The 22912-nt window shown below is 47.9% G+C and overlaps 32 non-coding genes across 32 annotated transcripts; all 32 read right to left on the bottom strand.

Moving 5' to 3' along the window:
- Window positions 1–565: 565 nt before the first annotated feature.
- Window positions 566–684, bottom strand: LOC143872219 (5S ribosomal RNA). The gene has a single exon (XR_013246976.1). It is a non-coding gene; the product is annotated as a 5S ribosomal RNA (ribosomal RNA).
- A 596-nt stretch (window positions 685–1280) lies between these two features.
- Window positions 1281–1399, bottom strand: LOC143873389 (5S ribosomal RNA). Its single transcript, XR_013248100.1, has one exon. It is a non-coding gene; the product is annotated as a 5S ribosomal RNA (ribosomal RNA).
- A 597-nt stretch (window positions 1400–1996) lies between these two features.
- On the bottom strand, window positions 1997–2115 carry LOC143873388 (5S ribosomal RNA). Its single transcript, XR_013248099.1, has one exon. It is a non-coding gene; the product is annotated as a 5S ribosomal RNA (ribosomal RNA).
- Window positions 2116–2712: 597 nt separating this feature from the next.
- On the bottom strand, window positions 2713–2831 carry LOC143872218 (5S ribosomal RNA). Its single transcript, XR_013246975.1, has one exon. It is a non-coding gene; the product is annotated as a 5S ribosomal RNA (ribosomal RNA).
- A 597-nt stretch (window positions 2832–3428) lies between these two features.
- Window positions 3429–3547, bottom strand: LOC143873387 (5S ribosomal RNA). Its single transcript, XR_013248098.1, has one exon. It is a non-coding gene; the product is annotated as a 5S ribosomal RNA (ribosomal RNA).
- A 597-nt stretch (window positions 3548–4144) lies between these two features.
- LOC143874204 (5S ribosomal RNA) lies at window positions 4145–4263 on the bottom strand. Its single transcript, XR_013248892.1, has one exon. It is a non-coding gene; the product is annotated as a 5S ribosomal RNA (ribosomal RNA).
- Window positions 4264–4860: 597 nt separating this feature from the next.
- On the bottom strand, window positions 4861–4979 carry LOC143874336 (5S ribosomal RNA). Its single transcript, XR_013249019.1, has one exon. It is a non-coding gene; the product is annotated as a 5S ribosomal RNA (ribosomal RNA).
- Window positions 4980–5576: 597 nt separating this feature from the next.
- Window positions 5577–5695, bottom strand: LOC143873386 (5S ribosomal RNA). The gene has a single exon (XR_013248097.1). It is a non-coding gene; the product is annotated as a 5S ribosomal RNA (ribosomal RNA).
- Window positions 5696–6292: 597 nt separating this feature from the next.
- On the bottom strand, window positions 6293–6411 carry LOC143872217 (5S ribosomal RNA). Its single transcript, XR_013246974.1, has one exon. It is a non-coding gene; the product is annotated as a 5S ribosomal RNA (ribosomal RNA).
- Window positions 6412–7008: 597 nt separating this feature from the next.
- Window positions 7009–7127, bottom strand: LOC143873385 (5S ribosomal RNA). Its single transcript, XR_013248096.1, has one exon. It is a non-coding gene; the product is annotated as a 5S ribosomal RNA (ribosomal RNA).
- Window positions 7128–7724: 597 nt separating this feature from the next.
- Window positions 7725–7843, bottom strand: LOC143874202 (5S ribosomal RNA). The gene has a single exon (XR_013248890.1). It is a non-coding gene; the product is annotated as a 5S ribosomal RNA (ribosomal RNA).
- Window positions 7844–8440: 597 nt separating this feature from the next.
- LOC143874334 (5S ribosomal RNA) lies at window positions 8441–8559 on the bottom strand. Its single transcript, XR_013249018.1, has one exon. It is a non-coding gene; the product is annotated as a 5S ribosomal RNA (ribosomal RNA).
- Window positions 8560–9156: 597 nt separating this feature from the next.
- On the bottom strand, window positions 9157–9275 carry LOC143872216 (5S ribosomal RNA). The gene has a single exon (XR_013246972.1). It is a non-coding gene; the product is annotated as a 5S ribosomal RNA (ribosomal RNA).
- Window positions 9276–9872: 597 nt separating this feature from the next.
- Window positions 9873–9991, bottom strand: LOC143872214 (5S ribosomal RNA). The gene has a single exon (XR_013246970.1). It is a non-coding gene; the product is annotated as a 5S ribosomal RNA (ribosomal RNA).
- Window positions 9992–10588: 597 nt separating this feature from the next.
- On the bottom strand, window positions 10589–10707 carry LOC143872213 (5S ribosomal RNA). The gene has a single exon (XR_013246969.1). It is a non-coding gene; the product is annotated as a 5S ribosomal RNA (ribosomal RNA).
- A 597-nt stretch (window positions 10708–11304) lies between these two features.
- LOC143872212 (5S ribosomal RNA) lies at window positions 11305–11423 on the bottom strand. The gene has a single exon (XR_013246968.1). It is a non-coding gene; the product is annotated as a 5S ribosomal RNA (ribosomal RNA).
- Window positions 11424–12020: 597 nt separating this feature from the next.
- On the bottom strand, window positions 12021–12139 carry LOC143872210 (5S ribosomal RNA). The gene has a single exon (XR_013246967.1). It is a non-coding gene; the product is annotated as a 5S ribosomal RNA (ribosomal RNA).
- Window positions 12140–12736: 597 nt separating this feature from the next.
- LOC143872209 (5S ribosomal RNA) lies at window positions 12737–12855 on the bottom strand. Its single transcript, XR_013246966.1, has one exon. It is a non-coding gene; the product is annotated as a 5S ribosomal RNA (ribosomal RNA).
- A 597-nt stretch (window positions 12856–13452) lies between these two features.
- On the bottom strand, window positions 13453–13571 carry LOC143874106 (5S ribosomal RNA). The gene has a single exon (XR_013248797.1). It is a non-coding gene; the product is annotated as a 5S ribosomal RNA (ribosomal RNA).
- A 597-nt stretch (window positions 13572–14168) lies between these two features.
- Window positions 14169–14287, bottom strand: LOC143872207 (5S ribosomal RNA). The gene has a single exon (XR_013246964.1). It is a non-coding gene; the product is annotated as a 5S ribosomal RNA (ribosomal RNA).
- A 597-nt stretch (window positions 14288–14884) lies between these two features.
- Window positions 14885–15003, bottom strand: LOC143873383 (5S ribosomal RNA). The gene has a single exon (XR_013248094.1). It is a non-coding gene; the product is annotated as a 5S ribosomal RNA (ribosomal RNA).
- A 597-nt stretch (window positions 15004–15600) lies between these two features.
- Window positions 15601–15719, bottom strand: LOC143873382 (5S ribosomal RNA). Its single transcript, XR_013248093.1, has one exon. It is a non-coding gene; the product is annotated as a 5S ribosomal RNA (ribosomal RNA).
- A 597-nt stretch (window positions 15720–16316) lies between these two features.
- LOC143872206 (5S ribosomal RNA) lies at window positions 16317–16435 on the bottom strand. Its single transcript, XR_013246963.1, has one exon. It is a non-coding gene; the product is annotated as a 5S ribosomal RNA (ribosomal RNA).
- A 597-nt stretch (window positions 16436–17032) lies between these two features.
- LOC143872205 (5S ribosomal RNA) lies at window positions 17033–17151 on the bottom strand. The gene has a single exon (XR_013246961.1). It is a non-coding gene; the product is annotated as a 5S ribosomal RNA (ribosomal RNA).
- A 605-nt stretch (window positions 17152–17756) lies between these two features.
- Window positions 17757–17875, bottom strand: LOC143874105 (5S ribosomal RNA). The gene has a single exon (XR_013248796.1). It is a non-coding gene; the product is annotated as a 5S ribosomal RNA (ribosomal RNA).
- Window positions 17876–18472: 597 nt separating this feature from the next.
- On the bottom strand, window positions 18473–18591 carry LOC143873558 (5S ribosomal RNA). Its single transcript, XR_013248263.1, has one exon. It is a non-coding gene; the product is annotated as a 5S ribosomal RNA (ribosomal RNA).
- Window positions 18592–19188: 597 nt separating this feature from the next.
- LOC143872204 (5S ribosomal RNA) lies at window positions 19189–19307 on the bottom strand. Its single transcript, XR_013246960.1, has one exon. It is a non-coding gene; the product is annotated as a 5S ribosomal RNA (ribosomal RNA).
- A 597-nt stretch (window positions 19308–19904) lies between these two features.
- LOC143873623 (5S ribosomal RNA) lies at window positions 19905–20023 on the bottom strand. Its single transcript, XR_013248326.1, has one exon. It is a non-coding gene; the product is annotated as a 5S ribosomal RNA (ribosomal RNA).
- A 597-nt stretch (window positions 20024–20620) lies between these two features.
- On the bottom strand, window positions 20621–20739 carry LOC143873945 (5S ribosomal RNA). Its single transcript, XR_013248639.1, has one exon. It is a non-coding gene; the product is annotated as a 5S ribosomal RNA (ribosomal RNA).
- Window positions 20740–21336: 597 nt separating this feature from the next.
- On the bottom strand, window positions 21337–21455 carry LOC143873381 (5S ribosomal RNA). Its single transcript, XR_013248092.1, has one exon. It is a non-coding gene; the product is annotated as a 5S ribosomal RNA (ribosomal RNA).
- A 597-nt stretch (window positions 21456–22052) lies between these two features.
- On the bottom strand, window positions 22053–22171 carry LOC143874104 (5S ribosomal RNA). Its single transcript, XR_013248795.1, has one exon. It is a non-coding gene; the product is annotated as a 5S ribosomal RNA (ribosomal RNA).
- A 597-nt stretch (window positions 22172–22768) lies between these two features.
- LOC143873863 (5S ribosomal RNA) lies at window positions 22769–22887 on the bottom strand. The gene has a single exon (XR_013248559.1). It is a non-coding gene; the product is annotated as a 5S ribosomal RNA (ribosomal RNA).
- Between the last annotated feature and the right edge of the window lie 25 nt (window positions 22888–22912).

The following is a 22912-nucleotide window of genomic DNA, read 5'->3' as shown; positions in this document are numbered from 1 at the left end:
GTTTCCACTTACATTGTCGTACGAAGTCCGTTTAAATGAAAGTGCGAAAAAATCCTGCTAGATGACATCGTATGGACGATCCGAGCATGTCGGGAAGCCGGATGACCGCCAGGGCTGTCATCGCGCGATGAATCTTCCCGATTACCCCCGAATCAATATAAGAATCGCCACGATCTGACGGGCGGATCAAAAGTTATCGTCGGAACGATATTTGTGCACCAAGGGTAGCTCACGGCCAGTAAACACCTTCCGACCGGATTCATGACTCGCATCCACTAGTACACTCATCCGCTATAGCCTGTACGTTACTGAATCTGAACAAACCCCCGCTATAATTTGACCGCAAATGAAATGTCAGAACGAATTCCGTTTATCGAATCAAACGACACTATCACCCCGCCATAATAAAGACCGGACGTATTTGAATTCACTATCCGGCAGAAAATAAAAAGATCCCAACCGAAACGTAGGAGGCGTCGCACTAAACGTGCGTTTCAGTTCGCATCGATGTTCCAGAACCGAAAGATTGTTCGAAAAAAGTGGTAGATAGCCGAAAAAAGTGACAGGGGTGCAACACGAGGACTTCCCAGGAGGTCACCCATCCTAGTACTACTCTCGCCCAAGCACGCTTAACTTCGGAGTTCTGATGGGATCCAGTGCATTTGTGCTGGTATGATCGCACCCAGCATGCCTCTCCATTGTCAAAGTAATAAAGAGTTTCCACTCGCATTGTCGTACGAAGTCCGTTTAAATGAAAGTGCGAAAAAATCCTGCTGGATGACACCGGATGGACGATCCGAGCATGTCGGAAAGCCGGATGACCCCAAGGCTGTCATCGCGCGATTAATCTTCCCGAGTACCCCCGAATCAATATAAGAATCGCCACGATCTGACGGGCGGATCAAAAGTTATCGTCGGAACGATATTTGTGCACCAAGGGTAGCTCACGGCCAGTAAACACCTTCCGACCGGATTCATGACTTTCATCCACTAGTACACTCATCCGCTATAGCTTGTACGTCACTGAATCTAAACAAACCCCCGCTATAATTTGACCGCAAATGAAATGTCAGAACGAATTCCGTTTATTGAATCAAACGACACTATCACCCCGCCATAATAAAGACCGGACGTATTTGAATTCACTATCCGGCAGAAAATAAAAAGATCCCAACCGAAACGTAGGAGGCGTCGCACTAAACGTGCGTTTCAGTTCGCATCGATGTTCCAGAACCGAAAGATTGTTCGAAAAAAGTGGTAGATAGCCGAAAAAAGTGACAGGGGTGCAACACGAGGACTTCCCAGGAGGTCACCCATCCTAGTACTACTCTCGCCCAAGCACGCTTAACTTCAGAGTTCTGATGGGATCCAGTGCATTTGTGCTGGTATGATCGCACCCAGCATGCCTCTCCATTGTCAAAGTAATAAAGAGTTTCCACTCGCATTGTCGTACGAAGTCCGTTTAAATGAAAGTGCGAAAAAATCCTGCTAGATGACACCGGATGGACGATCCGAGCATGTCGGAAAGCCGGATGACCCCCAAGGCTGTCATCGCGCGATTAATCTTCCCGAGTACCCCCGAATCAATATAAGAATCGCCACGATCTGACGGGCGGATCAAAAGTTATCGTCGGAACGATATTTGTGCACCAAGGGTAGCTCACGGCCAGTAAACACCTTCCGACCGGATTCATGACTTTCATCCACTAGTACACTCATCCGCTATAGCTTGTACGTCACTGAATCTAAACAAACCCCCGCTATAATTTGACCGCAAATGAAATGTCAGAACGAATTCCGTTTATCGAATCAAACGACACTATCACCCCGCCATAATAAAGACCGGACGTATTTGAATTCACTATCCGGCAGAAAATAAAAAGATCCCAACCGAAACGTAGGAGGCGTCGCACTAAACGTGCGTTTCAGTTCGCATCGATGTTCCAGAACCGAAAGATTGTTCGAAAAAAGTGGTAGATAGCCGAAAAAAGTGACAGGGGTGCAACACGAGGACTTCCCAGGAGGTCACCCATCCTAGTACTACTCTCGCCCAAGCACGCTTAACTTCAGAGTTCTGATGGGATCCAGTGCATTTGTGCTGGTATGATCGCACCCAGCATGCCTCTCCATTGTCAAAGTAATAAAGAGTTTCCACTCGCATTGTCGTACGAAGTCCGTTTAAATGAAAGTGCGAAAAAATCCTGCTAGATGACACCGGATGGACGATCCGAGCATGTCGGAAAGCCGGATGACCGCCAGGGCTGTCATCGCGCGATGAATCTTCCCGAGTACCCCCGAATCAATATAAGAATCGCGACGATCTGACGGGCGGATCAAAAGTAATCGTCGGAACGATATTTGTGCACCAAGGGTAGCTCACGGCCAGTAAACACCTTCCGACCGGATTCATGACTCGCATCCACTAGTACACTCATCCGCTATAGCCTGTACGTCACTGAATCTGAACAAACCCCCGCTATAATTTGACCGCAAATGAAATGTCAGAACGAATTCTGTTTATCGAATCAAACGACACTATCACCCCGCCATAATAAAGACCGGACGTCTTTGAATTCACCATCCGGAAGAAAATAAAAAGATCCGAACCGAAACGTAGGAGGCGACGCACTAAACGTGCGTTTCAGTTCGCATCGATGTTCCAGAACCGAAAGATTGTTCGAAAAAGGTGGTAGATAGCCGAAAAAAGTGACAGGGGTGCAACACGAGGACTTCCCAGGAGGTCACCCATCCTAGTACTACTCTCGCCCAAGCACGCTTAACTTCGGAGTTCTGATGGGATCCAGTGCATTTGTGCTGGTATGATCGCACCCAGCATGCCTCTCCATTGTCAAAGTAATATAGAGTTTCCACTCGCATTGTCGTACGAAGTCCGTTTAAATGAAAGTGCGAAAAAATCCTGCTAGATGACACCGGATGGACGATCCGAGCATGTCGGAAAGCCGGATGACCGCCAAGGCTGTCATCGCGCGATTAATCTTCCCGAGTACCCCCGAATCAATATAAGAATCGCCACGATCTGACGGGCGGATCAAAAGTTATCGTCGGAACGATATTTGTGCACCAAGGGTAGCTCACGGCCAGTAAACACCTTCCGACCGGATTCATGACTCGCATCCACTAGTACACTCATCCGCTATAGCCTGTACGTCACTGAATCTGAACAAACCCCCGCTATAATTTGACCGCAAATGAAATGTCAGAACGAATTCCGTTTATCGAATCAAACGACACTATCACCCCGCCATAATAAAGACCGGACGTCTTTGAATTAACCATCCGGAAGAAAATAAAAAGATCCGTACCGAAACGTAGGAGGCGACGCACTAAACGTGCGTTTCAGTTCGCATCGATGTTCCAGAACCGAAAGATTGTTCGAAAAAAGTGGTAGATAGCCGAAAAAAGTGACAGGGGTGCAACACGAGGACTTCCCAGGAGGTCACCCATCCTAGTACTACTCTCGCCCAAGCACGCTTAACTTCAGAGTTCTGATGGGATCCAGTGCATTTGTGCTGGTATGATCGCACCCAGCATGCCTCTCCAATGTCAAAGTAATAAAGAGTTTCCACTTACATTGTCGTACGAAGTCCGTTTAAATGAAAGTGCGAAAAAATCCTGCTAGATGACATCGTATGGACGATCCGAGCATGTCGGGAAGCCGGATGACCGCCAGGGCTGTCATCGCGCGATGAATCTTCCCGATTACCCCCGAATCAATATAAGAATCGCCACGATCTGACGGGCGGATCAAAAGTTATCGTCGGAACGATATTTGTGCACCAAGGGTAGCTCACGGCCAGTAAACACCTTCCGACCGGATTCATGACTTTCATCCACTAGTACACTCATCCGCTATAGCTTGTACGTCGCTGAATCTGAACAAACCCCCGCTATAATTTGACAGCAAATGAAATGTCAGAACGAATTCCGTTTATCGAATCAAACGACACTATCACCCCGCCATAATAAAGACCGGACGTATTTGAATTCACTATCCGGCAGAAAATAAAAAGATCCCAACCGAAACGTAGGAGGCGTCGCACTAAACGTGCGTTTCAGTTCGCATCGATGTTCCAGAACCGAAAGATTGTTCGAAAAAAGTGGTAGATAGCCGAAAAAAGTGACAGGGGTGCAACACGAGGACTTCCCAGGAGGTCACCCATCCTAGTACTACTCTCGCCCAAGCACGCTTAACTTCGGAGTTCTGATGGGATCGAGTGCATTTGTGCTGGTATGATCGCACCCAGCATGCCTCTCCATTGTCAAAGTAATAAAGAGTTTCCACTCGCATTGTCGTACGAAGTCCGTTTAAATGAAAGTGCGAAAAAATCCTGCTAGATGACACCGGATGGACGATCCGAGCATGTCGGAAAGCCGGATGACCCCCAAGGCTGTCATCGCGCGATTAATCTTCCCGAGTACCCCCGAATCAATATAAGAATCGCCACGATCTGACGGGCGGATCAAAAGTTATCGTCGGAACGATATTTGTGCACCAAGGGTAGCTCACGGCCAGTAAACACCTTCCGACCGGATTCATGACTTTCATCCACTAGTACACTCATCCGCTATAGCTTGTACGTCACTGAATCTAAACAAACCCCCGCTATAATTTGACCGCAAATGAAATGTCAGAACGAATTCCGTTTATCGAATCAAACGACACTATCACCCCGCCATAATAAAGACCGGACGTATTTGAATTCACTATCTGGCAGAAAATAAAAAGATCCCAACCGAAACGTAGGAGGCGTCGCACTAAACGTGCGTTTCAGTTCGCATCGATGTTCCAGAACCGAAAGATTGTTCGAAAAAAGTGGTAGATAGCCGAAAAAAGTGACAGGGGTGCAACACGAGGACTTCCCAGGAGGTCACCCATCGTAGTACTACTCTCGCCCAAGCACGCCTAACTTCGGAGTTCTGATGGGATCCAGTGCATTTGTGCTGGTATGATCGCACCCAGCATGCCTCTCCATTGTCAAAGTAATAAAGAGTTTCCACTCGCATTGTCGTACGAAGTCCGTTTAAATGAAAGTGCGAAAAAATCCTGCTAGATGACACCGGATGGACGATCCGAGCATGTCGGAAAGCCGGATGACCCCCAAGGCTGTCATCGCGCGATTAATCTTCCCGAGTACCCCCGAATCAATATAAGAATCGCCACGATCTGACGGGCGGATCAAAAGTTATCGTCGGAACGATATTTGTGCACCAAGGGTAGCTCACGGCCAGTAAACACCTTCCGACCGGATTCATGACTTTCATCCACTAGTACACTCATCCGCTATAGCTTGTACGTCACTGAATCTAAACAAACCCCCGCTATAATTTGACCGCAAATGAAATGTCAGAACGAATTCCGTTTATCGAATCAAACGACACTATCACCCCGCCATAATAAAGACCGGACGTATTTGAATTCACTATCCGGCAGAAAATAAAAAGATCCCAACCGAAACGTAGGAGGCGTCGCACTAAACGTGCGTTTCAGTTCGCATCGATGTTCCAGAACCGAAAGATTGTTCGAAAAAAGTGGTAGATAGCCGAAAAAAGTGACAGGGGTGCAACACGAGGACTTCCCAGGAGGTCACCCATCCTAGTACTACTCTCGCCCAAGCACGCTTAACTTCAGAGTTCTGATGGGATCCAGTGCATTTGTGCTGGTATGATCGCACCCAGCATGCCTCTCCATTGTCAAAGTAATAAAGAGTTTCCACTCGCATTGTCGTACGAAGTCCGTTTAAATGAAAGTGCGAAAAAATCCTGCTAGATGACACCGGATGGACGATCCGAGCATGTCGGAAAGCCGGATGACCGCCAGGGCTGTCATCGCGCGATGAATCTTCCCGAGTACCCCCGAATCAATATAAGAATCGCGACGATCTGACGGGCGGATCAAAAGTAATCGTCGGAACGATATTTGTGCACCAAGGGTAGCTCACGGCCAGTAAACACCTTCCGACCGGATTCATGACTCGCATCCACTAGTACACTCATCCGCTATAGCCTGTACGTCACTGAATCTGAACAAACCCCCGCTATAATTTGACCGCAAATGAAATGTCAGAACGAATTCTGTTTATCGAATCAAACGACACTATCACCCCGCCATAATAAAGACCGGACGTCTTTGAATTCACCATCCGGAAGAAAATAAAAAGATCCGAACCGAAACGTAGGAGGCGACGCACTAAACGTGCGTTTCAGTTCGCATCGATGTTCCAGAACCGAAAGATTGTTCGAAAAAGGTGGTAGATAGCCGAAAAAAGTGACAGGGGTGCAACACGAGGACTTCCCAGGAGGTCACCCATCCTAGTACTACTCTCGCCCAAGCACGCTTAACTTCGGAGTTCTGATGGGATCCAGTGCATTTGTGCTGGTATGATCGCACCCAGCATGCCTCTCCATTGTCAAAGTAATATAGAGTTTCCACTCGCATTGTCGTACGAAGTCCGTTTAAATGAAAGTGCGAAAAAATCCTGCTAGATGACACCGGATGGACGATCCGAGCATGTCGGAAAGCCGGATGACCGCCAAGGCTGTCATCGCGCGATTAATCTTCCCGAGTACCCCCGAATCAATATAAGAATCGCCACGATCTGACGGGCGGATCAAAAGTTATCGTCGGAACGATATTTGTGCACCAAGGGTAGCTCACGGCCAGTAAACACCTTCCGACCGGATTCATGACTCGCATCCACTAGTACACTCATCCGCTATAGCCTGTACGTCACTGAATCTGAACAAACCCCCGCTATAATTTGACCGCAAATGAAATGTCAGAACGAATTCCGTTTATCGAATCAAACGACACTATCACCCCGCCATAATAAAGACCGGACGTCTTTGAATTAACCATCCGGAAGAAAATAAAAAGATCCGTACCGAAACGTAGGAGGCGACGCACTAAACGTGCGTTTCAGTTCGCATCGATGTTCCAGAACCGAAAGATTGTTCGAAAAAAGTGGTAGATAGCCGAAAAAAGTGACAGGGGTGCAACACGAGGACTTCCCAGGAGGTCACCCATCCTAGTACTACTCTCGCCCAAGCACGCTTAACTTCAGAGTTCTGATGGGATCCAGTGCATTTGTGCTGGTATGATCGCACCCAGCATGCCTCTCCAATGTCAAAGTAATAAAGAGTTTCCACTTACATTGTCGTACGAAGTCCGTTTAAATGAAAGTGCGAAAAAATCCTGCTAGATGACATCGTATGGACGATCCGAGCATGTCGGGAAGCCGGATGACCGCCAGGGCTGTCATCGCGCGATGAATCTTCCCGATTACCCCCGAATCAATATAAGAATCGCCACGATCTGACGGGCGGATCAAAAGTTATCGTCGGAACGATATTTGTGCACCAAGGGTAGCTCACGGCCAGTAAACACCTTCCGACCGGATTCATGACTTTCATCCACTAGTACACTCATCCGCTATAGCTTGTACGTCGCTGAATCTGAACAAACCCCCGCTATAATTTGACAGCAAATGAAATGTCAGAACGAATTCCGTTTATCGAATCAAACGACACTATCACCCCGCCATAATAAAGACCGGACGTATTTGAATTCACTATCCGGCAGAAAATAAAAAGATCCCAACCGAAACGTAGGAGGCGTCGCACTAAACGTGCGTTTCAGTTCGCATCGATGTTCCAGAACCGAAAGATTGTTCGAAAAAAGTGGTAGATAGCCGAAAAAAGTGACAGGGGTGCAACACGAGGACTTCCCAGGAGGTCACCCATCCTAGTACTACTCTCGCCCAAGCACGCTTAACTTCGGAGTTCTGATGGGATCGAGTGCATTTGTGCTGGTATGATCGCACCCAGCATGCCTCTCCATTGTCAAAGTAATAAAGAGTTTCCACTCGCATTGTCGTACGAAGTCCGTTTAAATGAAAGTGCGAAAAAATCCTGCTAGATGACACCGGATGGACGATCCGAGCATGTCGGAAAGCCGGATGACCCCCAAGGCTGTCATCGCGCGATTAATCTTCCCGAGTACCCCCGAATCAATATAAGAATCGCCACGATCTGACGGGCGGATCAAAAGTTATCGTCGGAACGATATTTGTGCACCAAGGGTAGCTCACGGCCAGTAAACACCTTCCGACCGGATTCATGACTTTCATCCACTAGTACACTCATCCGCTATAGCTTGTACGTCACTGAATCTAAACAAACCCCCGCTATAATTTGACCGCAAATGAAATGTCAGAACGAATTCCGTTTATCGAATCAAACGACACTATCACCCCGCCATAATAAAGACCGGACGTATTTGAATTCACTATCTGGCAGAAAATAAAAAGATCCCAACCGAAACGTAGGAGGCGTCGCACTAAACGTGCGTTTCAGTTCGCATCGATGTTCCAGAACCGAAAGATTGTTCGAAAAAAGTGGTAGATAGCCGAAAAAAGTGACAGGGGTGCAACACGAGGACTTCCCAGGAGGTCACCCATCGTAGTACTACTCTCGCCCAAGCACGCCTAACTTCGGAGTTCTGATGGGATCCAGTGCATTTGTGCTGGTATGATCGCACCCAGCATGCCTCTCCATTGTCAAAGTAATAAAGAGTTTCCACTCGCATTGTCGTACGAAGTCCGTTTAAATGAAAGTGCAAAAAAATCCTGCTAGATGACACCGGATGGACGATCCGAGCATGTCGGGAAGCCGGATGGCCGCAAGGGCTGTCATCGCGCGATTAATCTTCCCGAGTACCCCCGAATCAATATAAGAATCGCTACGATCTGACGGGCGGATCAAAAGTTATCGTCGGAACGATATTTGTGCACCAAGGGTAGCTCACGGCCAGTAAACACCTTCCGACCGGATTCATGACTCGCATCCACTAGTACACTCATCCGCTATAGCCTGTACGTCACTGAATCTGAACAAACCCCCGCTATAATTTGACCGCAAATGAAATGTCAGAACGAATTCCGTTTATCGAATCAAACGACACTATCACCCCGCCATAATAAAGACCGGACGTCTTCGAATTCACCATCCGGAAGAAAATAAAAAGATCCGAACCGAAACGTAGGAGGCGACGCACTAAACGTGCGTTTCAGTTCGCATCGATGTTCCAGAACCGAAAGATTGTTCGAAAAAAGTGGTCGATAGCCGAAAAAAGTGACAGGGGTGCAACACGAGGACTTCCCAGGAGGTCACCCATCCTAGTACTACTCTCGCCCAAGCACGCTTAACTTCGGAGTTCTGATGGGATCCAGTGCATTTGTGCTGGTATGATCGCACCCAGCATGCCTTTCCATTGTCAAAGTAATAAAGAGTTTCCACTCGCATTGTCGTACGAAGTCCGTTTAAATGAAAGTGCGAAAAAATCCTGCTAGATGACACCGGATGGACGATCCGAGCATGTCGGGAAGCCGGATGACCGCCAGGGCTGTCATCGCGCGATGAATCTTCCCGAGTACCCCCGAATCAATATAAGAATCGCCACGATCTGACGGGCGGATCAAAAGTTATCGTCGGAACGATATTTGTGCACCAAGGGTAGCTCACCGCCAGTAAACACCTTCCGACCGGATTCATGACTCGCATCCACTAGTACACTCATCCGCTATAGCCTGTACGTTACTGAATCTGAACAAACCCCCGCTATAATTTGACCGCAAATGAAATGTCAGAACGAATTCCGTTTATCGAATCAAACGACACTATCACCCCGCCATAATAAAGACCGGACGTATTTGAATTCACTATCCGGCAGAAAATAAAAAGATCCCAACCGAAACGTAGGAGGCGTCGCACTAAACGTGCGTTTCAGTTCGCATCGATGTTCCAGAACCGAAAGATTGTTCGAAAAAAGTGGTAGATAGCCGAAAAAAGTGACAGGGGTGCAACACGAGGACTTCCCAGGAGGTCACCCATCCTAGTACTACTCTCGCCCAAGCACGCTTAACTTCGGAGTTCTGATGGGATCCAGTGCATTTGTGCTGGTATGATCGCACCCAGCATGCCTCTCCATTGTCAAAGTAATAAAGAGTTTCCACTCGCATTGTCGTACGAAGTCCGTTTAAATGAAAGTGCGAAAAAATCCTGCTAGATGACACCGGATGGACGATCCGAGCATGTCGGAAAGCCGGATGACCGCCAGGGCTGTCATCGCGCGTTGAATCTTCCCGAGTACCCCCGAATCAATATAAGAATCGCGACGATCTGACGGGCGGATCAAAAGTTATCGTCGGAACGATATTTGTGCACCAAGGGTAGCTCACGGCCAGTAAACACCTTCCGACCGGATTCATGACTCGCATCCACTAGTACACTCATCCGCTATAGCCTGTACGTCACTGAATCTGAACAAACCCCCGCTATAATTTGACCGCAAATGAAATGTCAGAACGAATTCCGTTTATCGAATCAAACGACACTATCACCCCGCCATAATAAAGACCGGACGTCTTCGAATTCACCATCCGGAAGAAAATAAAAAGATCCGAACCGAAACGTAGGAGGCGACGCACTAAACGTGCGTTTCAGTTCGCATCGATGTTCCAGAACCGAAAGATTGTTCGAAAAAAGTGGTCGATAGCCGAAAAAAGTGACAGGGGTGCAACACGAGGACTTCCCAGGAGGTCACCCATCCTAGTACTACTCTCGCCCAAGCACGCTTAACTTCGGAGTTCTGATGGGATCCAGTGCATTTGTGCTGGTATGATCGCACCCAGCATGCCTTTCCATTGTCAAAGTAATAAAGAGTTTCCACTCGCATTGTCGTACGAAGTCCGTTTAAATGAAAGTGCGAAAAAATCCTGCTAGATGACACCGGATGGACGATCCGAGCATGTCGGGAAGCCGGATGACCGCCAGGGCTGTCATCGCGCGATGAATCTTCCCGAGTACCCCCGAATCAATATAAGAATCGCCACGATCTGACGGGCGGATCAAAAGTTATCGTCGGAACGATATTTGTGCACCAAGGGTAGCTCACCGCCAGTAAACACCTTCCGACCGGATTCATGACTCGCATCCACTAGTACACTCATCCGCTATAGCCTGTACGTTACTGAATCTGAACAAACCCCCGCTATAATTTGACCGCAAATGAAATGTCAGAACGAATTCCGTTTATCGAATCAAACGACACTATCACCCCGCCATAATAAAGACCGGACGTATTTGAATTCACTATCCGGCAGAAAATAAAAAGATCCCAACCGAAACGTAGGAGGCGTCGCACTAAACGTGCGTTTCAGTTCGCATCGATGTTCCAGAACCGAAAGATTGTTCGAAAAAAGTGGTAGATAGCCGAAAAAAGTGACAGGGGTGCAACACGAGGACTTCCCAGGAGGTCACCCATCCTAGTACTACTCTCGCCCAAGCACGCTTAACTTCGGAGTTCTGATGGGATCCAGTGCATTTGTGCTGGTATGATCGCACCCAGCATGCCTCTCCATTGTCAAAGTAATAAAGAGTTTCCACTCGCATTGTCGTACGAAGTCCGTTTAAATGAAAGTGCGAAAAAATCCTGCTAGATGACACCGGATGGACGATCCGAGCATGTCGGAAAGCCGGATGACTGCCAGGGCTGTCATCGCGCGTTGAATCTTCCCGAGTACCCCCGAATCAATATAAGAATCGCGACGATCTGACGGGCGGATCAAAAGTTATCGTCGGAACGATATTTGTGCACCAAGGGTAGCTCACGGCCAGTAAACACCTTCCGACCGGATTCATGACTCGCATCCACTAGTACACTCATCCGCTATAGCCTGTACGTCACTGAATCTGAACAAACCCCCGCTATAATTTGACCGCAAATGAAATGTCAGAACGAATTCCGTTTATCGAATCAAACGACACTATCACCCCGCCATAATAAAGACCGGACGTCTTCGAATTCACCATCCGGAAGAAAATAAAAAGATCCGAACCGAAACGTAGGAGGCGACGCACTAAACGTGCGTTTCAGTTCGCATCGATGTTCCAGAACCGAAAGATTGTTCGAAAAAAGTGGTCGATAGCCGAAAAAAGTGACAGGGGTGCAACACGAGGACTTCCCAGGAGGTCACCCATCCTAGTACTACTCTCGCCCAAGCACGCTTAACTTCGGAGTTCTGATGGGATCCAGTGCATTTGTGCTGGTATGATCGCACCCAGCATGCCTTTCCATTGTCAAAGTAATAAAGAGTTTCCACTCGCATTGTCGTACGAAGTCCGTTTAAATGAAAGTGCGAAAAAATCCTGCTAGATGACACCGGATGGACGATCCGAGCATGTCGGGAAGCCGGATGACCGCCAGGGCTGTCATCGCGCGATGAATCTTCCCGAGTACCCCCGAATCAATATAAGAATCGCCACGATCTGACGGGCGGATCAAAAGTTATCGTCGGAACGATATTTGTGCACCAAGGGTAGCTCACCGCCAGTAAACACCTTCCGACCGGATTCATGACTCGCATCCACTAGTACACTCATCCGCTATAGCCTGTACGTTACTGAATCTGAACAAACCCCCGCTATAATTTGACCGCAAATGAAATGTCAGAACGAATTCCGTTTATCGAATCAAACGACACTATCACCCCGCCATAATAAAGACCGGACGTATTTGAATTCACTATCCGGCAGAAAATAAAAAGATCCCAACCGAAACGTAGGAGGCGTCGCACTAAACGTGCGTTTCAGTTCGCATCGATGTTCCAGAACCGAAAGATTGTTCGAAAAAAGTGGTAGATAGCCGAAAAAAGTGACAGGGGTGCAACACGAGGACTTCCCAGGAGGTCACCCATCCTAGTACTACTCTCGCCCAAGCACGCTTAACTTCGGAGTTCTGATGGGATCCAGTGCATTTGTGCTGGTATGATCGCACCCAGCATGCCTCTCCATTGTCAAAGTAATAAAGAGTTTCCACTCGCATTGTCGTACGAAGTCCGTTTAAATGAAAGTGCGAAAAAATCCTGCTAGATGACACCGGATGGACGATCCGAGCATGTCGGAAAGCCGGATGACCGCCAGGGCTGTCATCGCGCGTTGAATCTTCCCGAGTACCCCCGAATCAATATAAGAATCGCGACGATCTGACGGGCGGATCAAAAGTTATCGTCGGAACGATATTTGTGCACCAAGGGTAGCTCACGGCCAGTAAACACCTTCCGACCGGATTCATGACTCGCATCCACTAGTACACTCATCCGCTATAGCCTGTACGTCACTGAATCTGAACAAACCCCCGCTATAATTTGACCGCAAATGAAATGTCAGAACGAATTCCGTTTATCGAATCAAACGACACTATCACCCCGCCATAATAAAGACCGGACGTCTTCGAATTCACCATCCGGAAGAAAATAAAAAGATCCGAACCGAAACCTAGGAGGCGACGCACTAAACGTGCGTTTCAGTTCGCTTCGATATTCCAGAACCGAAAGATTGTTCGAAAAAAGTGGTAGAAAGCCGAAAAAAGTGACAGGGGTGCAACACGAGGACTTCCCAGGAGGTCACCCATCCTAGTACTACTCTCGCCCAAGCACGCTTAACTTCGGGGTTCTGATGGGATCCAGTGCATTTGTGCTGGTATGATCGCACCCAGCATGCCTCTCCAATGTCAAAGTAATAAAGAGTTTCCACTTACATTGTCGTACGAAGTCCGTTTAAATGAAAGTGCGAAAAAATCCTGCTAGATGACATCGTATGGACGATCCGAGCATGTCGGGAAGCCGGATGACCGCCAGGGCTGTCATCGCGCGATGAATCTTCCCGATTACCCCCGAATCAATATAAGAATCGCCACGATCTGACGGGCGGATCAAAAGTTATCGTCGGAACGATATTTGTGCACCAAGGGTAGCTCACGGCCAGTAAACACCTTCCGACCGGATTCATGACTCGCATCCACTAGTACACTCATCCGCTATAGCCTGTACGTTACTGAATCTGAACAAACCCCCGCTATAATTTGACCGCAAATGAAATGTCAGAACGAATTCCGTTTATCGAATCAAACGACACTATCACCCCGCCATAATAAAGACCGGACGTATTTGAATTCACTATCCGGCAGAAAATAAAAAGATCCCAACCGAAACGTAGGAGGCGTCGCACTAAACGTGCGTTTCAGTTCGCATCGATGTTCCAGAACCGAAAGATTGTTCGAAAAAAGTGGTAGATAGCCGAAAAAAGTGACAGGGGTGCAACACGAGGACTTCCCAGGAGGTCACCCATCCTAGTACTACTCTCGCCCAAGCACGCTTAACTTCGGAGTTCTGATGGGATCCAGTGCATTTGTGCTGGTATGATCGCACCCAGCATGCCTCTCCATTGTCAAAGTAATAAAGAGTTTCCACTCGCATTGTCGTACGAAGTCCGTTTAAATGAAAGTGCGAAAAAATCCTGCTAGATGACACCGGATGGACGATCCGAGCATGTCGGAAAGCCGGATGACCCCCAAGGCTGTCATCGCGCGATTAATCTTCCCGAGTACCCCCGAATCAATATAAGAATCGCCACGATCTGACGGGCGGATCAAAAGTTATCGTCGGAACGATATTTGTGCACCAAGGGTAGCTCACGGCCAGTAAACACCTTCCGACCGGATTCATGACTTTCATCCACTAGTACACTCATCCGCTATAGCTTGTACGTCACTGAATCTAAACAAACCCCCGCTATAATTTGACCGCAAATGAAATGTCAGAACGAATTCCGTTTATCGAATCAAACGACACTATCACCCCGCCATAATAAAGACCGGACGTATTTGAATTCACTATCCGGCAGAAAATAAAAAGATCCCAACCGAAACGTAGGAGGCGTCGCACTAAACGTGCGTTTCAGTTCGCATCGATGTTCCAGAACCGAAAGATTGTTCGAAAAAAGTGGTAGATAGCCGAAAAAAGTGACAGGGGTGCAACACGAGGACTTCCCAGGAGGTCACCCATCCTAGTACTACTCTCGCCCAAGCACGCTTAACTTCAGAGTTCTGATGGGATCCAGTGCATTTGTGCTGGTATGATCGCACCCAGCATGCCTCTCCATTGTCAAAGTAATAAAGAGTTTCCACTCGCATTGTCGTACGAAGTCCGTTTAAATGAAAGTGCGAAAAAATCCTGCTAGATGACACCGGATGGACGATCCGAGCATGTCGGAAAGCCGGATGACCCCCAAGGCTGTCATCGCGCGATTAATCTTCCCGAGTACCCCCGAATCAATATAAGAATCGCCACGATCTGACGGGCGGATCAAAAGTTATCGTCGGAACGATATTTGTGCACCAAGGGTAGCTCACGGCCAGTAAACACCTTCCGACCGGATTCATGACTTTCATCCACTAGTACACTCATCCGCTATAGCTTGTACGTCACTGAATCTAAACAAACCCCCGCTATAATTTGACCGCAAATGAAATGTCAGAACGAATTCCGTTTATCGAATCAAACGACACTATCACCCCGCCATAATAAAGACCGGACGTATTTGAATTCACTATCCGGCAGAAAATAAAAAGATCCCAACCGAAACGTAGGAGGCGTCGCACTAAACGTGCGTTTCAGTTCGCATCGATGTTCCAGAACCGAAAGATTGTTCGAAAAAAGTGGTAGATAGCCGAAAAAAGTGACAGGGGTGCAACACGAGGACTTCCCAGGAGGTCACCCATCCTAGTACTACTCTCGCCCAAGCACGCTTAACTTCAGAGTTCTGATGGGATCCAGTGCATTTGTGCTGGTATGATCGCACCCAGCATGCCTCTCCATTGTCAAAGTAATAAAGAGTTTCCACTCGCATTGTCGTACGAAGTCCGTTTAAATGAAAGTGCGAAAAAATCCTGCTAGATGACACCGGATGGACGATCCGAGCATGTCGGAAAGCCGGATGACCGCCAGGGCTGTCATCGCGCGATGAATCTTCCCGAGTACCCCCGAATCAATATAAGAATCGCGACGATCTGACGGGCGGATCAAAAGTTATCGTCGGAACGATATTTGTGCACCAAGGGTAGCTCACGGCCAGTAAACACCTTCCGACCGGATTCATGACTCGCATCCACTAGTACACTCATCCGCTATAGCCTGTACGTCACTGAATCTGAACAAACCCCCGCTATAATTTGACCGCAAATGAAATGTCAGAACGAATTCTGTTTATCGAATCAAACGACACTATCACCCCGCCATAATAAAGACCGGACGTCTTTGAATTCACCATCCGGAAGAAAATAAAAAGATCCGAACCGAAACGTAGGAGGCGACGCACTAAACGTGCGTTTCAGTTCGCATCGATGTTCCAGAACCGAAAGATTGTTCGAAAAAGGTGGTAGATAGCCGAAAAAAGTGACAGGGGTGCAACACGAGGACTTCCCAGGAGGTCACCCATCCTAGTACTACTCTCGCCCAAGCACGCTTAACTTCGGAGTTCTGATGGGATCCAGTGCATTTGTGCTGGTATGATCGCACCCAGCATGCCTCTCCATTGTCAAAGTAATATAGAGTTTCCACTCGCATTGTCGTACGAAGTCCGTTTAAATGAAAGTGCGAAAAAATCCTGCTAGATGACACCGGATGGACGATCCGAGCATGTCGGAAAGCCGGATGACCGCCAAGGCTGTCATCGCGCGATTAATCTTCCCGAGTACCCCCGAATCAATATAAGAATCGCCACGATCTGACGGGCGGATCAAAAGTTATCGTCGGAACGATATTTGTGCACCAAGGGTAGCTCACGGCCAGTAAACACCTTCCGACCGGATTCATGACTCGCATCCACTAGTACACTCATCCGCTATAGCCTGTACGTCACTGAATCTGAACAAACCCCCGCTATAATTTGACCGCAAATGAAATGTCAGAACGAATTCCGTTTATCGAATCAAACGACACTATCACCCCGCCATAATAAAGACCGGACGTCTTTGAATTAACCATCCGGAAGAAAATAAAAAGATCCGTACCGAAACGTAGGAGGCGACGCACTAAACGTGCGTTTCAGTTCGCATCGATGTTCCAGAACCGAAAGATTGTTCGAAAAAAGTGGTAGATAGCCGAAAAAAGTGACAGGGGTGCAACACGAGGACTTCCCAGGAGGTCACCCATCCTAGTACTACTCTCGCCCAAGCACGCTTAACTTCGGAGTTCTGATGGGATCCAGTGCATTTGTGCTGGTATGATCGCACCCAGCATGCCTCTCCATTGTCAAAGTAATAAAGAGTTTCCACTCGCATTGTCGTACGAAGTCCGTTTAAATGAAAGTGCGAAAAAATCCTGCTAGATGACACCGGATGGACGATCCGAGCATGTCGGAAAGTCGGAAAGCCGGATGACCACGAAGGCTGTCATCGCGCGATTAATCTTCCCGAGTACCCCCGAATCAATATATGAATCGCCACGATCTGACGGGCGGATCAAAAGTTATCGTCGGAACGATATTTGTGCACCAAGGGTAGCTCACGGCCAGTAAACACCTTCCGACCGGATTCATGACTTTCATCCACTAGTACACTCATCCGCTATAGCTTGTACGTCACTGAATCTAAACAAACCCCCGCTATAATTTGACCGCAAATGAAATGTCAGAACGAATTCCGTTTATCGAATCAAACGACACTATCACCCCGCCATAATAAAGACCGGACGTCTTCGAATTCACCATCCGGAAGAAAATAAAAAGATCCGAACCGAAACCTAGGAGGCGACGCACTAAACGTGCGTTTCAGTTCGCTTCGATATTCCAGAACCGAAAGATTGTTCGAAAAAAGTGGTAGAAAGCCGAAAAAAGTGACAGGGGTGCAACACGAGGACTTCCCAGGAGGTCACCCATCCTAGTACTACTCTCGCCCAAGCACGCTTAACTTCGGGGTTCTGATGGGATCCAGTGCATTTGTGCTGGTATGATCGCACCCAGCATGCCTCTCCAATGTCAAAGTAATAAAGAGTTTCCACTTACATTGTCGTACGAAGTCCGTTTAAATGAAAGTGCGAAAAAATCCTGCTAGATGACATCGTATGGACGATCCGAGCATGTCGGGAAGCCGGATGACCGCCAGGGCTGTCATCGCGCGATGAATCTTCCCGATTACCCCCGAATCAATATAAGAATCGCCACGATCTGACGGGCGGATCAAAAGTTATCGTCGGAACGATATTTGTGCACCAAGGGTAGCTCACGGCCAGTAAACACCTTCCGACCGGATTCATGACTCGCATCCACTAGTACACTCATCCGCTATAGCCTGTACGTTACTGAATCTGAACAAACCCCCGCTATAATTTGACCGCAAATGAAATGTCAGAACGAATTCCGTTTATCGAATCAAACGACACTATCACCCCGCCATAATAAAGACCGGACGTATTTGAATTCACTATCCGGCAGAAAATAAAAAGATCCCAACCGAAACGTAGGAGGCGTCGCACTAAACGTGCGTTTCAGTTCGCATCGATGTTCCAGAACCGAAAGATTGTTCGAAAAAAGTGGTAGATAGCCGAAAAAAGTGACAGGGGTGCAACACGAGGACTTCCCAGGAGGTCACCCATCCTAGTACTACTCTCGCCCAAGCACGCTTAACTTCGGAGTTCTGATGGGATCCAGGGTATTTGTGCTGGTATGATCGCACCCAGCATGCCTCTCCATTGTCAAAGTAGTAAAGAGTTTCCACTCGCATTGTCGTACGAAGTCCGTTTAAATGAAAGTGCGAAAAAATCCTGCTAGATGACACCGGATGGACGATCCGAGCATGTCGGAAAGCCGGATGACCGCCAGGGCTGTCATCGCGCGATGAATCTTCCCGAGTACCCCCGAATCAATATAAGAATCGCCACGATCTGACGGGCGGATCAAAAGTTATCGTCGGAACGATATTTGTGCACCAAGGGTAGCTCACGGCCAGTAAACACCTTCCGACCGGATTCATGACTCGCATCCACTAGTACACTCATCCGCTATAGCCTGTACGTCACTGAATCTGAACAAACCCCCGCTATAATTTGACCGCAAATGAAATGTCAGAACGAATTCCGTTTATCGAATCAAACGACACTATCACCCCGCCATAATAAAGACCGGACGTCTTTGAATTCACCATCCGGAAGAAAATAAAAAGATCCGAACCGAAACGTAGGAGGCGTCGCAATAAACGTGCGTTTCAGTTCGCATCGATGTTCCAGAACCGAAAGATTGTTCGAAAAAAGTGGTAGATAGCCGAAAAAAGTGACTGGGGTGCAACACGAGGACTTCCCAGGAGGTCACCCATCCTAGTACTACTCTCGCCCAAGCACGCTTAACTTCGGAGTTCTGATGGGATCCAGTGCATTTGTGCTGGTATGATCGCACCCAGCATGCCTCTCCATTGTCAAAGTAATAAAGAGTTTCCACTCGCATTGTCGTACGAAGTCCGTTTAAATGAAAGTGCGAAAAAATCCTGCTAGATGACACCGGATGGACGATCCGAGCATGTCGGGAAGCCGGATGACCGCCAGGGCTGTCATCGCGCGATGAATCTTCCCGAGTACCCCCGAATCAATATAAGAATCGCGACGATCTGACGGGCGGATCAAAAGTTATCGTCGGAACGATATTTGTGCACCAAGGGTAGCTCACGGCCAGTAAACACCTTCCGACCGGATTCATGACTCGCATCCACTAGTACACTCATCCGCTATAGCCTGTACGTCACTGAATCTGAACAAACCCCCGCTATAATTTGACCGCAAATGAAATGTCAGAACGAATTCCGTTTATCGAATCAAACGACACTATCACCCCGCCATAATAAAGACCGGACGTCTTTGAATTAACCATCCGGAAGAAAATAAAAAGATCCGTACCGAAACGTAGGAGGCGACGTACTAAACGTGCGTTTCAGTTCGCATCGATGTTCCAGAACCGAAAGATTGTTCGAAAAAAGTGGTAGATAGCCGAAAAAAGTGACAGGGGTGCAACACGAGGACTTCCCAGGAGGTCACCCATCCTAGTACTACTCTCGCCCAAGCACGCTTAACATCGGAGTTCTGATGGGATCCAGTGCATTTGTGCTGGTATGATCGCACCCAGCATGCCTCTCCATTGTCAAAGTAATAAAGAGTTTCCACTCGCATTGTCGTACGAAGTCCGTTTAAATGAAAGTGCGAAAAAATCCTGCTAGATGCCATCGGATGGACGATCCGAGCATGTCGGGAAGCCGGATAACCGCCAGAGCTGTCATCGCGCGATGAATCTTCCCGATTACCCCCGAATAAATATAAGAATCGCCACGATCTGACGGGCGGATCAAAAGTTATCGTCGGAACGATATTTGTGCACCAAGGGTAGCTCACGGCCAGTAAACACCTTCCGACCGGATTCATGACTCGCATCCACTAGTACACTCATCCGCTATAGCCTGTACGTCACTGAATCTGAACAAACCCCCGCTATAATTTGACCGCAAATGAAATGTCAGAACGAATTCCGTTTATCGAATCAAACGACACTATCACCCCGCCATAATAAAGACCGGACGTCTTTGAATTCACCATCCGGAAGAAAATAAAAAGATCCGAACCGAAACGTAGGAGGCGACGCACTAAACGTGCGTTTCAGTTCGCATCGATGTTCCAGAACCGAAAGATTGTTCGAAAAAAGTGGTAGATAGCCGAAAAAAGTGACAGGGGTGCAACACGAGGACTTCCCAGGAGGTCACCCATCCTAGTACTACTCTCGCCTAAGCACGCTTAACTTCGGAGTTCTGATGGGATCCAGTGCATTTGTGCTGGTATGATCGCACCCAGCATGCCTCTCCATTGTCAAAGTAATAAAGAGTTTCCACTCGCATTGTCGTACGAAGTCCGTTTAAATGAAAGTGCGAAAAAATCCTGCTAGATGACACCGGATGGACGATCCGAGCATGTCGGAAAGCCGGATGACCCCCAAGGCTGTCATCGCGCGATTAATCTTCCCGAGTACCCCCGAATCAATATAAGAATCGCCACGATCTGACGGGCGGATCAAAAGTTATCGTCGGAACAATATTTGTGCACCAAGGGTAGCTCACGGCCAGTAAACACCTTCCGACCAGATTCATGACTTTCATCCACTAGTACACTCATCCGCTATAGCTTGTACGTCACTGAATCTAAACAAACCCCCGCTATAATTTGACCGCAAATGAAATGTCAGAACGAATTCCGTTTATCGAATCAAACGACACTATCACCCCGCCATAATAAAGACCGGACGTATTTGAATTCACTATCCGGCAGAAAATAAAAAGATCCCAACCGAAACGTAGGAGGCGTCGCACTAAACGTGCGTTTCAGTTCGCATCGATGTTCCAGAACCGAAAGATTGTTCGAAAAAAGTGGTAGATAGCCGAAAAAAGTGACAGGGGTGCAACACGAGGACTTCCCAGGAGGTCACCCATCCTAGTACTACTCTCGCCCAAGCACGCTTAACTTCAGAGTTCTGATGGGATCCAGTGCATTTGTGCTGGTATGATCGCACCCAGCATGCCTCTCCATTGTCAAAGTAATAAAGAGTTTCCACTCGCATTGTCGTACGAAGTCCGTTTAAATGAAAGTGCGAAAAAATCCTGCTAGATGACACCGGATGGACGATCCGAGAATGTCGGAAAGCCGGATGACCGCCAAGGCTGTCATCGCGCGATTAATCTTCCCGAGTACCCCCGAATCAATATAAGAATCGCGACGATCTGACGGGCGGATCAAAAGTTATCGTCGGAACGATATTTGTGCACCAAGGGTAGCTCACGGCCAGTAAACACCTTCCGACCGGATTCATGACTCGCATCCACTAGTACACTCATCCGCTATAGCCTGTACGTCACTGAATCTGAACAAACCCCCGCTATAATTTGACCGCAAATGAAATGTCAGAACGAATTCTGTTTATCGAATCAAACGACACTATCACCCCGCCATAATAAAGACCGGACGTCTTTGAATTCACCATCCGGAAGAAAATAAAAATATCCGAACCGAAACGTAGGAGGCGACGCACTAAACGTGCGTTTCAGTTCGCATCGATGTTCCAGAACCGAAAGATTGTTCGAAAAAAGTGGTAGAAAGCCGAAAAAAGTGACAGGGGTGCAACACGAGGACTTCCCAGGAGGTCACCCATCCTAGTACTACTCTCGCCCAAGCACGCTTAACTTCGGGGTTCTGATGGGATCCAGTGCATTTGTGCTGGTATGATCGCACCCAGCATGCCTCTCCAATGTCAAAGTAATAAAGAGTTTCCACTTACATTGTCGTACGAAGTCCGTTTAAATGAAAGTGCGAAAAAATCCTGCTAGATGACATCGTATGGACGATCCGAGCATGTCGGGAAGCCGGATGACCGCCAGGGCTGTCATCGCGCGATGAATCTTCCCGATTACCCCCGAATCAATATAAGAATCGCCACGATCTGACGGGCGGATCAAAAGTTATCGTCGGAACGATATTTGTGCACCAAGGGTAGCTCACGGCCAGTAAACACCTTCCGACCGGATTCATGACTTTCATCCACTAGTACACTCATCCGCTATAGCTTGTACGTCACTGAATCTGAACAAACCCCCGCTATAATTTGACAGCAAATGAAATGTCAGAACGAATTCCGTTTATCGAATCAAACGACACTATCACCCCGCCATAATAAAGACCGGACGTATTTGAATTCACTATCCGGCAGAAAATAAAAAGATCCCAACCGAAACGTAGGAGGCGTCGCACTAAACGTGCGTTTCAGTTCGCATCGATGTTCCAGAACCGAAAGATTGTTCGAAAAAAGTGGTAGATAGCCGAAAAAAGTGACAGGGGTGCAACACGAGGACTTCCCAGGAGGTCACCCATCCTAGTACTACTCTCGCCCAAGAACGCTTAACTTCGGAGTTCTGATGGGATCCAGTGCATTTGTGCTGGTATGATCGCACCCAGCATGCCTCTCCATTGTCAAAGTA

The sequence above is a fragment of the Tasmannia lanceolata genome, unplaced genomic scaffold (assembly GCF_043159265.1).
Source record: "Tasmannia lanceolata isolate RefF3 unplaced genomic scaffold, GAP_Taslan_0.1 ptg000003l, whole genome shotgun sequence".
Lineage (NCBI taxonomy): Eukaryota > Viridiplantae > Streptophyta > Magnoliopsida > Canellales > Winteraceae > Tasmannia > Tasmannia lanceolata.
The sequence above is the reverse complement of the archived record's forward strand: the minus strand, read 5'-3'. Positions and strand labels throughout refer to the sequence as shown.